General features: G+C 38.9%; 1 protein-coding gene across 6 annotated transcripts in view; it reads right to left on the bottom strand.

Annotated features, from left to right (window-relative positions):
• LOC117310586 (zinc finger X-chromosomal protein) overlaps positions 1 to 14802 on the bottom strand; it is a 55255-nt gene that overhangs the window by 23632 nt on the left and 16821 nt on the right. The window contains exon 3 of one of the 6 annotated variants that reach the window (XM_073799764.1): positions 1873 to 2337. The exons of the other annotated variants lie outside the window; for them this stretch is intronic. The gene's annotated coding sequence lies outside the window, so the exon portion shown is untranslated. The remainder of the gene's footprint in view (positions 1 to 1872; positions 2338 to 14802) is intronic. 6 annotated transcript variants of the gene reach the window in all.

Below are 14802 nucleotides of genomic sequence, written 5' to 3'. Positions count from 1 at the left end.
ACTTAGGGCTTCCCTGGTGACGCAGTGGTTGAGAGTCTGCCTGCTGGTGCAGGGGACGCGGGCTCGTGCCCCGGTCCTGGAGAATCCCGCATGCCGCAGAGTGGCTGGGCCCGTGAGCCATGGCCACTGGGCCTGCGCGTCCGGAACCTGTGCTCCGCAACTGGAGAGGCCACAGCGGTGGGAGGCCCGCGTACCGCAAAAAAAAAAAAAAAAAAAAAAAAGAAGTTGAACTTGTATTCATTATGGTGCAATAAGAGTTTTCTACTGTCTTCACTCCAAAGAACACTGACTGAGACAATCATCCATGGATAAGTGAGCTTTTGTGGAAGTTCAAGAGTCAGTGGAGAAATTCCAGAACTCCCTTCAGCAAAAAATCTGAAACTGGATGCACTGGAGCCAGTAAGAATGGTTTCACATTACTCACATCCCCCAAGGCAGCACAGCTCAGTGCCAAGAGAGTCCTTCTTGGCCTGTGAATGAGGACCCAGCTACCTCAGTGGTGCAGAATATTGTCAAAGAGATCCACTTTGTTTGCCACATCCAGAATACTGAGGTGCGGCTACAGGACTAGGGGCTGGAGAACAGCTATGAGAACAGTAGCCAGGGTTCTTGCGGGGCGTCAAAGGAACATGATCCTCCTGCTTCACAACTCTATCAGAAAACCCACCCATGAACTGCTGGGGACCCCCTGCTTGTTCCACCCCCATACCTGCCTTACCCATACACACTCCCATCGTATGGCTGGCTCTCTGTTGTGTCTTGTCAACAGTACCAAGAGCAGGTCTGACTCAATGGGATTGCGAGAAACCATACCAATTAGGATATTCAGCACAGCCCTGGATAAAGGAAACCTGAGGCTCTCAGCACCCATGCTGGCTTTGCAGAATAGGAATAAGGCATACAATCTAAGGATTCCCTCAAAAGAGGGAGCAAAAAGGATGGAACAGGCATGTCCATAGAAAAGGTATTAGAAAGCCTCAGAATCCCTCATAGGGATGAAAGAAGGTATTTCTTTGCTGAGGACAGTTAAGACTGGAAAAGTGACTGCTTCTTCTAATGCAAAGAAAATGACACAAGACTTCAAGGAATTTGAAAAACGAAGGACACGCAATACCACCAATGGAACACAGTAACTTTCAAGTAACCAACTCCAAAGACATGGAGATCTTTATGGCAATGTGCCATAAAGAATTCAAAAGTTATTTTATGAAAGCTCAGAAAACTAGAAGAAAACCCAGAGAAACAATTCAAGAAAACAATGAGAGCAATACATCAACAAAATAAGAAGTTCAAAAGCAAGACAGAAAAAAATAAAATAAAAAATAAAAAATAAATTAAAAAAAATTAAAATAAAAAAGCAAGACAGAGATCATAAAACAGAACCAAACAGAAATTCTAAAAGAATACAGTGAAATGAAATGGGAAAAAAGTGAAATAGAGAACATCAACAAAAAACTGGATAAAGCAGAAGAAAAAAATCTTATGACAAGTCCTTTAATATAAACCAATCAGAGGTTAAAAAAAAGAAAAAAGAATGGAAAAGGAAAGAGAGCATACCTTAACTGTGGGATACCATTAAAGAAAACAACCTACATATTACTGACATCCCAGAAAATGACAACAGAGACAAGGGGAAACAATGGCTTTAAGGAAAGAATGTCTTCCCCAAACTGTAGAGGATTTGGATATATCCCCTGAATTTCAACCTAAAAGGATCTTCTCTAAGACACGTAATTAAACTGTCTAGGGACTTCTTAACTGGCAAAGTGGGTTAAGAATCCACCTGCCAATGCAGCGGACACAGGTGCACTCCCTTGTCTGGGAAGATCCCACATGCCAAATAGGTAGCATTTTCCCCCATAGGAAATCCACCTATATCATGATGGTGGTTCCCTTATGAAAGAACGTTTTCCTCTTGCTGCTTTTAAAATTCTCTATTTCTTTTTGATTTTAGACAGTTTATTTTTTTAAATAAATTTATTTATTTTTGGTCGTGTTGGGTCTTTGTTGCTGCACGCAGGCTTTCTCTAGTTGAGGTGAGCAGGGGTTACTCTTTGTTGCGGTGCACGGGCTTCTCATTGTGCAGCAGGGACTCTAGGCACAAGGGCTTCAGTAGTTGCAGCATGCGGGCTCAATAGTTGTGGCTCGCAGGCTATGGAGCACAGGCTCAGTAGTCGTGGCACGCAGGCTTAGATGCTCCACGGCATGTGGGATCTTCCTGGATCAGGGCTCGAACCAGTGTCCCCTGAACTGGCAGGCAGATGCTCAACCACTGTGCCACCAGGGAAGCCCCTTTCCTTCATTTCCGAAGGACATACAGGACAATAATAAATTGTTCTATAAATTAAAAGACAAAAAGTATTAGAAACAATGTTAGCTACAATTTGTTGCTAGATATGTAATATGAGAAAGGCAAATTCTGTCAACAGAAACAAAGTGTGAAGGGTTTGGATAGGGTTTTTGTATTCAATCAACATTTTAAGTTGTTATCAGCTTAAAACTGATCATTATGTGCATAAGATAATTTATGGAAACCACAGCAAAAACCTACAGTAGATACACAAAAGATAAAAGAAGAAAAGCAAAGCTTACCACTATGAAAACTAGTCAGTTCCCAAAGGAAAGCAGCAAGAGAAGAAGGAAGGAAAAAAGGAATTCATGTCTGTTTCTAGTCATTCAAGAAACAGTAAGAGAGAATTAGTACATCTCTAAGTATCATTAACCATCCTAAACATAAATGGACAGAATTTTCTAATCGAAAGACAGAGTGTGGCTAGATGGATTTGAAAAAAAAAGAGACAAGACTCAACTACCAACTATATGTTGCCTAAAGGACACTCACTGCAGCAGTAAGGACAAACACAGGCTCAAAGTGAAGGCATGGATAAAGATAATCCTTTCAAGTGGCAATGAAAAGAGAGCAGTGGTAGCTACAAATATCACACAAAATCAACTGTACATCAAAAATGGTACAGAAGGTTATATACAGATAAAGGATCAATTCATCAAAAGATATATCAAATCAAAAATATGTATGCAACCAACACTGGACCCTACACTGGCCCACTTAAGCATATTAACCAAATAATGGTGAATCTGAAGGGAGAAATAATATTACAACAATAGGAGGAGGCTTCAACAGAGCAACTTTTAACAGACAGGTCATCCAAACAGAAAATCTAAAAGGAAACATTAGAATTGAACTATACATTAGACCAAATGGACCTAAAAGACATATATAGAACATTTCATCCAACAGCAACAGAATACCCATTCTTCGCGCGTGCACTCAGAATACCCTTCAAGATAGATTATTATATAGGTCATAAGTCTTAAACTTAAGAAGAATGAAATTATCAAGTATCTTTTCCTGCAACAATGGTATGAAATGAGAAATCAGTACCAGGAACAAAGCTGGAAACTAACTGAACAAAAAACTCTGAATTAATTTGTCAAAGAAGAAATCATACAAAAATTTTTAAAATATTCTGAAGCAAAAATGGAAACAAAATGCAAAACGTACCAAAACTTAGATGTGGCAAAATGACGATAAACACCTACATGAAGAAAAAAGATCTCAAATAAACAACTTAACATTACCCCTCAAGGAACTATAAAAAGAACAAACTAAGCCCGAAGTTGGCAGAAAGAAACAAAGAACAGAGCAGAAATAAATGAAATAGACACCAGAAAACAACAGAAATGATAAACAAACTGAAGAGCTGTTTTTTGTTTGTTTGTTTTTTTCGATACGCAGGCCTCTCACTGTTGTGGCCTCTCCTGTTGCGGAGCACAGGCTCCGGACGCGCAGGCTCAGCAGCCATGGCTCACGGGCCCAGCCGCTCTGCGGTGTGTGGGATCTTCCCGGACCAGGGTACGAACCCATGTCCCCTGCATCGACAGGTGGATTCTCAACCACTGCACCACCAGGGAAGCCCCTAAGAGCTGTTTTTTTAATGAGGTAAACAAAACTGACAAACCTTTAGCTAGACTAAAAAACAAAAAGTCAAATAAATAATATCTGAAATGAAAGGAGACATTACCACTGACACTAGAGAAATACAATCTTTAAGAACAACCACATGCCAACAAACTGGATAACCTACAAAAAATGGATATAGTCCTAGAAACATATTTCCTAACAAGACTGAATCAGGAAAAAAATATACAATCTAACAGACCAATAATAAGGAAGGAGACTGAATCAGTAAATAAAACCTCCCAACACAGAAAAGCCAAGGACCAGATGGTTTTGGTAACATTTAAAGAAGGATTAACACTAAGCCAATTCCTTTCAAACACTTCAAGAAGCTGAAGAAAAGGAAACAATACCAAGCTCATTTTATGATATTAAAGCAATACAAGGACAGTCCAAGAAAGGAAAACTACTATCCCTGATGAATATAAACGCAAAACTTCACAATAAAATTGTACTAAACTGAATTCCACAGCACATTAGAAGGATTACCACATTAACAAAATGAAGAATAAAAATCCTATGTAATAAGTCCACAACTAATGTAAGCATCTCCTCTATGATCAGACACAAGAGTGCTCACAATCACCACTCGCATTAACACAGTACTGCAAGTCCTATCTAGACCAATCAGGCAGGGAAAAAGAAAAGGCAATGGAACTAGAAAGGCAAAAAGTAAAGCTGCCTCTACCTGCAGATGACACATTTGATATACAAAATCAAATGTCCTAAAGACTCCATCAAAACACAAATTCAGTAAAGTTTCAGGAGTTGGATGAAGTACAATTGAAATTGTCTTCAATTGAAATTGAAGACACAAATAAATGGAACGATATGCTGTGTTCACAGATAAGAAAAATTATTGTAAAATGTCAACACTTCGCAAAGCTATCCATAGTTTCAATGCATTAAAATTCCAATATTATTTTTCACAGCAATGGAAAAAACAATCCTAAAATTCGTGTGAAATCACAAAAGAATCAGGAGTCCAGAAATAAACCTATATAAATACACTCAATAACTTATAAGGAAGTTAAAAACAGTCAATAGGGAAAGAATGGTCTTTTCAACACTGTTGAGAAAGTTGGATAATCACACGCAAATTATGAAACTAGACTTCTATCTTATATACCATTCAAAAAAATTAACTTCAAATGGACTAAGACTTACAACCTGAAACCATAAAACTCCTAGGAAAAGACAGAGAAGAAAAGCTCCTTGACACTGGTCTTTGCAACAATTTTTTGGATATGATACAAAAAGCAATCTGTTAGAGTCATCACTTAGTATCTGTTAAATGGCTAGTCTGAAAGAGATGATTAAGTGTTGGTGAGGACGTGAAGAAAAGGGAATGCTTCCACACTGTGGGTGGGAATGTAAACTGTTGTGGCCACTATGGAAATCGGTATGGAGGTTCCTCAAAAAATTAACAGGACAGCTCCATGGGGACCCCAGTGGGGTCCAAATGCCCAGTGAGCTCAGCATGTGCCCAGAGGGTGCCCAAGGACAGAGACCCAGGCCTGGAGATAGCATGTGTGACTCTGTCTGCAGGCTAGACAGGGTGTGCACCGCAGCTGAGCTCCGCATAGCCATCTGGGAGAAGGGGAGGGGAGAGAAGCCTTTAACACTCTGACATTAAACCAAAGAGGCCTCACTTAGCCAAAGTTACTATTTTACCCTGAAATCGAATGTCCTACAACTGATAAACAAGGAGTAACCTTAATGGACTGGTGTACTACTCTACTCTACTGCGAGTGTGAGCTTGAGCACCACATTATGTCAATTATATGGATAAGAAAGGAACCATATTTTCAGAAAACAGAAAGTTGGAGACAAGATGGCAAAGTAGAAAGACTTGAACTCACCCCCTCTCACAAAAACACCAAAACCAGGACTAACTGCTGAACAACCATCAATAAAAAAGGCTGGAACCTACCAAAAAAAAAATCTACATCCAAAGACATAAAGAAGAAGCCATAATGACATGGGAGGAGGGGTGCATTCACGATAAAATCAAATCCAATACCCGCTAGGTGGGCAACCCACAAACTCTAAACTAATTATATCACAGAGGTTCTCCTTTAGGAGAGTAATGACCCCCACGTCAGGCTCCCCAGCCCAGGGGTCTGGCATTGGAAGGAGGAACCCCCAGTGCATTTGGCTTTGAAGGCCAGTGGGGCTTGACTGCAGGAGCTCCACAGGACTGGGGGAAACAGAAACTCCACTATCGGAGGAGGTACACAAGGTCTCATGTGCACCAGGACCCAGGAAAAAGACAGTGACTTCATAGGAGCCTGGGTCAGACTAACCTGCTGATCTTTGAGAGTCTCCTGGGGAGGTGAGGACACTGTGCGGACAAGGACACTGGTGGCGGAGGTACCAGAAAGTACTCATTGGTGTGAGCTCTCCTGAAGGCTGCCATTTTGACACAAGACCTGGCCCCACCCAATAGCCTGTAGCTCCAGTGTTGGGTCGCCAAACAACCAACAGGGTGGGAATACAGCACCACCTATCAGCCGACAAGCTGCCTAAAATCTTCCTGAGTCCACAGCCACTTCTAAACACACCCCTTGACATGGCCCTGCCTACCAGAGGGACAAGATCCAATGCCACACACTGGAGTGCAGGCACCAGTACCCCCACCAGGAGGCCTGCAAAAGCCTCTTAGACCAACTTCACCCACCAGGGGGCAGACACGGAAGCAAGAGAAACTACTATCCTGCAGCCTGAGGAACAGAAACCACAAACAGAGAAAGTTATAAAATGAGACAGCAGAGGAATATGTTCCAGGTGAAGGAAAAAGGTTAAACCCCAGAAAAATACCTAAGTGAAGTAGAGACAGGCAAGCTACCTGAAAAAGCATTCAGAGTAATGAGATAAAGATGATCCAAGATCTCAGAAAAAGAATGGAGGCAGAGACCAAGATACAAAAAATGCTTTACAATCAGCTACAATATATAGAAGACAAACAAACAGAGATAAACAATACAATAGGGGCTTCCCTGGTGGCGCAGTGGTTAAGAATCCTCCAGCTAATGCAGGGGACACGGGTTCGAGTCCTGGTCCAGGAACACCCCACATGCCACAGAGCAACTAAGCCCATGTACCACAACTACTGAAGCCTGCGCCCCTAGAGCCCATGCTCCACAACAAGAGAAGCCACCACAAGAGAAGCGCGTGCACCACAACGAAGAGTAGCCCCCGCTTGCCGCAACTAGAGAAAGCCCGCGCACAGCAACAAAGACCCAACACAGCCACAAATAAATAAGTAAAATAAATTAATTTTTAAAAAATACAATAAGTTAAACAAAAAGTACACTAAAAGAAATCAACAGCAGAATAAATGAGGAGAAGAATGGATAAATGAGCTGGAAGACAAAACTGTGAAAATCACTGCTGCAAAACAAAATAAGAAAAGAATGAAAAAAAATGAGAGTGGTTTAAGAGACCTCTGGGACAACGATAAATGCACCAATATTCGCATTACAGGGGCCCAGAAGGAGAAGAGAGAAAGGGCCTGAGAAAATATTTAAGGAGCTAATTGCTGAAAACTTCCCTAACATGGGAAAGAAAACAGTCACCCAAGTCCAGGAAGTGCAGAGTCCCATACAGGTTAAACCCAAGGATGAATACGCTGAGACACATATTAATCAAATTGAGAAAAATTAAAGACAATGAGAAAATATTAAAAGCAATAAGGGAAAACAACAGCTGATTTTTCAGAAGAAACTCTGCAAGCCAGATGAGAGTGGCACAATATATTTAAAGTGACGAAAGGAAAAAACCTACAACAAAGGATACTCAACCCAGCAAGGCTCTAGTTTAGATTCGCCAGAGAAATCAAAAGCTTTACACACAAAAGCTATAAGACTTCAGCACCACCAAACCAGCTTCACAAGAAATGCTAAAGGAACTTCTCTAGGTGGGAAAGAAAAGGCCACAAACAAAAATAAGAAAATTACAAACGGGAAAGCTTACCAGTAAAGGAAACCATACAGTAAAGGTAGAAAATCATCCACACACAAATATGATACCAAAACCAGCAACTGTGAGGACAGTACAAATGCAAGATATAGGAAATACATTGGAAATTAAGAGACCAGCAACTTAAAAAAATTTGTGTACATACAGACTGCTACAGCAAAACCTCATGGTAACCACAAACCAAAAATCTACAATACATACAAAACAGAAAAAGGAATACAAACACAACACTGAAGTTAATAATCAAATCACAAGAGAAAAGAACAAAAGAGGAACAGAAAAAAAAGACCTACATAAACAAATCCAAAACATTAACAAAATAGCAATAAGAACATACATATCGATAATTACCTTAAACGTTAAGTGGATTAAATGCTCCAAGCAAAAGACACAGACTGGCTGAATGGATATAAAAACAAGACTGCTATAAATGCTGTCTATGAGAAACCCACTTCAGATTTAGCGACACATACTGAAAGTGAAGGGATGGAATCAGGTATTTCATACGAATAGAAATCAAAAGAAAGCTAGAATAGCAATATTCACATCAGACAAAATAGACTTTAAAATACTGTTACAAGAGAAAAAGAAGGATATTACCTAATGATAAAACCATCAACCCAAGAAAATGATATAACAACCGAAAATACATATACACCCAAATAGGAGCACCTCAGTATATAACATAAATGCTGTCAAAAAAGAAGAAATCGGGGCTTCCCTGGTGGCGCAGCGGTTGGGAGGCCACCTGCCGATAACAGGGGACGCGGGTTCATACCCCGGTCCGGGAAGACCCCACGTGCCGCGGAGCGGCTGGGCCTGTGAGCCATGGCCGCTAAGCCTGCGCGTCCGGAGTCTGTGCTTCGCAACGGGAGGGGCAGCAAAGGTGAGAGGCCCGCGTACCGCAAAAAAAAAAAAAAAGAAGAAATCAACAGTAACACAGTAATGGTGCAGGACTTTAACACCTCACTTACATCAATGGACAGATCATCCAGACAGAAAATCAATAAGGAAACACAGGCCTTAAATGGCATACTAGACCAGATGGATTTAATGGATGTTTACAGAACATTCCATCCAAAAGGAGACTACACATTCTTCCCAAGCGCACATGGAACATTCTCCAGCATAGAGCACATGCTGGGCCACACAAAGTAAGCCTTGGTAAATTTAAGAAAATTGAAATCATATCAAGCATCTTTTCTGACCACTACATTATGAGATTAGAAAGCAACTACAAGAAAAAAACTGTAAAAAACACAAATACGTGGAGGTTAAACAATATACTACTAAACAACCAATGGATCACTGAAGAAGTCAAAAGGAAATCAAAAGATACCTAGAGACAAATGACAGCAAAAACATGAAGATCAAAAACCTAGCACATGAAGATTGGGACGAAGCACAAGCAGTTCTAAAAGGGAATTTTATAGCAATACAATCCTATCTCAGGAAACAAGAAAAATCTCCAATAAATAACCTAACCTTACACCTAAAGCAACTAGAAAAAGATACAAACAAAACCCAAAGTTACTAGAAGGAAAGAAATTATAAACATCAGAGCAGAAATAAATGAAAAAGAGATGAAGAAAATAGAAAAGATGAATGAAACTAAAAGCTGGTTCTTTGAAAAGATAAAACTGATAAACCATTAGCTAGATTTCTCAAGAAAATAAAGAGAGCACAAATCAATAAAATTAGAAATGAAAAAGAAGGTACAACGGACACCACAGAAATACAAAGACTCATAAGAGACTACTATAAGCAACTATGCTGATAAAATGGACCACCTAGAAGAAATGAACAAATTCTCAGAAAGGTACAATCTCCCAAGACTGAACAAGGAAGAAATAGAAAATATGAGCAGAACAATCACAAGTACTGAAATTGAAATTGTGATTAAAAAACTACCAACAAACAGAAGTCCAGAGAAAAGTCCAGGACCAGATAGCTTCACGGGTGAATTCTATCAAATATTTAAAGAAAACTTAACACCTATCCTTCTGAAACAATTCCCATAAATTGCAGAGGAAGGAACACTCCCAAGCTCATTCGATGAGGCCACGAACACCTTGATACCAAAACTAGACAAAGATACCAAGAAAAAAAGAAAAAATACAGGCCTGTATCACTGATGAACACAGACACAACAATCGTCAACAAAATACTAGCAAACTGAATCCAACAATACATTAAAAGGAAGATACATCATGAGCAAGTGGATTTATCCCAGGTATGCAAGGATTTTTCAATATCAATCAGCGTGATACACCACATTAACAAACTGAAGAATAAAAACCACATGATCATCTCAACATATATGGGAAAAAACCTTCTGACAAAATTCAACATTTATGAGAAAAACTCTCCAGAAAGTGGGCACAGAAGGAACATACGTCAAAGTACTAAAGACAATATATGACAAAGCCACAGCTAACATCATACTCAACTGAAAAGCAGAAAGCATTTCCCCTAAGACCAGGAACAAGACAAGAATATCGACACTCACCACTGTGATGCAACACAGTTTTGGAAGTCCTGGCCACAGCAATCAGAGAAGAAAAAAAAAAAAATCCAAACTGGAAAAGTAGTAGTAAAACTGTCACTATTTGCAGATGACATGATACTATACATAAAAATCCTGAAGATGCTACTAGAGCTCATCAATGACTTTGGTAAATTTTCAGGGTACACAATTAATATGCAAAAAATCTCTTGCCTTTCCATACATTAACAACAGAAGTTCAGAAAGAAATGAGGGAAACAATATCACTTACCATCACATGAAAAAGAATAAAATACCTAGGAACAAACCTATCTAAGGAGGCAAAAGACCTGTACTCCAAAAACTGTATGACACTGATGAAAGAAATCAATGATGGCACAAACAGATGGAAAGATATACCATGTTCTTGGATCGTAAGAATCAATATTGTCTAAATGACTATACTACCCAAGGCAATCAAAGATTCACTGCAATTCCTATCAAATTAGAATGGCATTTTTTCACAGAACTAGAACAAAAAAACTTTAAATTTGTATGGAAACACAAAACACCCAAACAGTCAGGTTCCCTGACTTGAGACTACACTACAGAGCTACAGTCATCAAAACAATACGGTACTGGCACAAAAACAGAAATATAGATCAACAGATCAGGCTAGAAAGCCCAGAAATAAACCCATACACCTACGGTGAATTAATCTACAACAGAGGAGTCAAGAATATACAATGGAGAAAAAAGTATCTTCTATAAGTGGTGTTGGGAAAACTGCATGAATAAAGAAATGAAAGAAAATAAATAAAAGAATGAAACTCGAACATTCCCTAACACCATACACAAAAATAAACTCAAAATGGATTAAAGACCTAAATGTAAGACTACATACTACTAAACACTTAGAGGAAAATATAGGCAGAACACTCTGACATAAATCGCAGCAATCTTTTTGGCTTCACTTCCTAAAGTAATGAAAATAATAACAAAAATAAACAACTAGGACCTAATTAAACTTAAAAGCTTTGCACAGCAAAGGAAACCATAAACAAAATCAAAAGACAACCCACAAAATGGGAGAATATATTTACAAATGATGTGATCTACAAGGGATTAATCTCTAAAATATACAAACAACTCATGGAGCTCAATAACAAAAAAACAAACAACCCAATCAAAAAATGGGCAGAAAAATCTAAATAGACATTTCTCCCAAGAAGACACACAGATGACCATAAAGCACATAAAAAGATACTTACTCAACATCACCAGTTATTAGAAAAATGCAAATCAAAACTACAATGAGGTATCCCCTCACACCAGTGAGAACGGCCATCATGAAAAAGTCAACAATAAATTGCTAGAGAGTGTGTGGAGAAAAGGGAACCCCCGTACACTGTTGGTGGGAATGTAAATTGGTACAGCCACTGTATGGAGATTAATTAAAAAATTAAAAACAGAGCTACCATATGACCCAGCAATTCCACTTCTGGGCATATATTTGGAGAAACCCGTAATTCAAAAAGGTAGATGCACCCCAATGTTCACTACATCACTATTTACAATAACCAAGACAGGGAAGCAACCTCGATGTCCATCAACAGAGGAATGGATAAAGATGTGGTACACACATGTACAATGGAGTATTACTCGGCCATGAAAATGAATGAAATAATGCCATCTGCAGCAACATGCATGGACCTAGAAATCATCATACTAAGTGAAGCAAGTCAGAGAAAGACAAATATCATATGAAACCACTTATATCAGGGATCCCCAACCCCCGGGAAACAGACCATTACCAGTCCACAGAGGTGAGTGAGTGGTGAGCGAGAGAGCAAAGCTCCATCTGTATTTGCAGCCGCCCCCCACTGTTTACATTACCACCTGAACTCCACCTCCTGTCAGATCAGCGGCAGCATCAGATTATCATAGGAGTGTGAAACCTAGTGTGAACTGCACATGCGAGGGATCTAGGCTGCATGCTCCTTATGAGACTCTAATGCCTGATCATCTGAGGTAGAGCTGAGGCAGTGATGCTAGTGCTAGGGAGTCGTTGCAAACACAGTTTACCATTAGCAGAGAGGTTTGACTGCACAGAGAACATAATAAATCAATTGCTTTCAGTCTCATATCAAACCCCTATCAGTGAGTGGCAAATGAAAACAAGCTCAGGGCTCCCAGTGATTCTGCATTATGGTGAGTGGTATAATTATTTCATTATATATTACAATGTAATAGTAATAGAAATAAAGTGCACAATAAATGTAATGTGGTTGAATCATCCCGAAACCACCCCCCACCTCCCACCATCTGTGGAAAAACTGTCTTCCACGAAACTGGTCCCTGGTACCAAAAAGGTTGGGGAGCGCTGACTTATAGGAGGAAACTTAAAAAAAAATGATACAAATGAACTTATTTACAAAAGAGAAACAGACTCACAGACTTAGAAAACAAACTTATGATAACAAAAGGGGAAAAGTGGGGTGAGGGATAAATTAGGAGCTTGGGATTAACATACACACACTACTATATATAAAACAGATAATCAACAAGACCTACTGTATAGCACAGAGAACTCTACTCAATATTCTTTAATAACCTAAATGGGAAAAGAATCTGAAAAGAACAGATATATGTATATGTATAACTGAATCACTTTGCTGTACACCTGAAACTAAGACAACACTGTAAATCAACTATACTGCAATGTAATATAAACTTTAAAAACTTAATAGAATTGAACTACCATAAGATCCAGCAATTCCAGTTCTGGGTATATATCCTAATGAAATAAAATCACTATGTCAAAAAGACATCTGCAGTGCCATGTTCACTAAAAAACAGTAGTTACCCTCTTAGCCACCAGGACAGGTTCCAAGACCCCACTGGATACCTGAAATTGTAGACAGTACCAAAGCTATACATTCTATATTTTTTCCTGTAAGTACATACCTATGATAAAGTGTAACTTTCAGACACGGTGAGAGATTAACAACAGTTAAGTATTAATAAAACAGAATGATTACAATGTATTGTAAACAAAGTTATGTGAATGCGGTCTCTCAGAACATTTTATTGTACGAATTCAATACCTTTTTAAGCATTTATCATGCATTGTGGCTGTAACTTTTGCAGTCTGACGTGTGACAGTAAAACCACGAGGAACTTTTTTTTCCTGGATAGGATATTTTATACATGGATAGAATATTCATTCTTAATGTAAATCTTAGCAACCTAAGCAATTTTTTTCTTTCCTTATTATGTCCAGAACTTTCACCTTCTCCCCTGAAGCATTTTATGGCTTCTTTTTCACATTCCCAAATTGCTACCTTTTCCCTTAAGTAAGCACTTCATGCTTGTCTTTGGCATTTCCAAATTGCCAGCATCACTACTCTTGTGCTTTGGGGTCATTATTAGGTAAAACAAGTGTTACCTGAGAACAGGCACTGTGAAACCATGACAGTAGATCTGAAAACCAAGGAAACTACTAAATGACTAAGGGGCAGGATACATGGATCAAAGGGATAATTCATGTCCCAGCTGAGACAGAGCCAGATGGCAAGAGGCTTCAACATGCTATTCAGAATGGCATGCAATCTAAAAGTTAAGAGCTGTTCATTTCCAGAATTTCCCATTTAATATTTTCCAACCACAGTTGACCAGGGTAACTAAAACCCCTAGAAAGTGAAACTTCAGATAAGGCAGAGACTGCTATACTATTTGCAATAGCCCAGATATGGAAACAAGCTTAGTGATGAATGAGTAAAGAAAATGTGTTATAGGCATATCGTGGAGGTATTTTGGGTTCAGGTCCCGAGCCCCACAATAAAGGAAGTCACATGAATTTTTTGGCTTCCCACTGCATACAAAAGTTACGTTTATGCTGTACAGTAGTCTATTAAGTATGTAACAGCATTATATCTTAAAAAAATACATATCTTAATTTAAAAATACTTCACTGCTGAAAAACAATAACCATCATATGAGGCTTCAGCTAGTCCTAATCTTTGCTCATAGAGGGTCTTGCGCTTTGATCTTCATAGCTGCTGACTGATCAGTGTGGTGGCTGCAGGAGGGCTGTGGCAATTTCTTAAAATAAAACAATAAAGTTCACTTCATCAAGTGACTCTTCTTCTCACTCCTAATTTTTTTTCCTTTCCTTTTTTTTTTAATTGAATTATAGTTGACTTACAATTCTGTGTTACTTTCCAGTGTACATAACTGAATATGTATACATATTATTTATCATATTCTTTTCCATTATGTTATTATAAGATATTGAATATAATTTCCTATGCTATACAGTAAATCCTTTTTATCTGTTTTACATATAGTGGTATGT

The sequence above is a fragment of the Tursiops truncatus genome (assembly GCF_011762595.2).
Source record: "Tursiops truncatus isolate mTurTru1 chromosome Y unlocalized genomic scaffold, mTurTru1.mat.Y SUPER_Y_unloc_1, whole genome shotgun sequence".
In the NCBI taxonomy this organism is placed as follows: domain Eukaryota; kingdom Metazoa; phylum Chordata; class Mammalia; order Artiodactyla; family Delphinidae; genus Tursiops; species Tursiops truncatus.
This window is presented reverse-complemented; position numbering and strand designations above follow the sequence as displayed.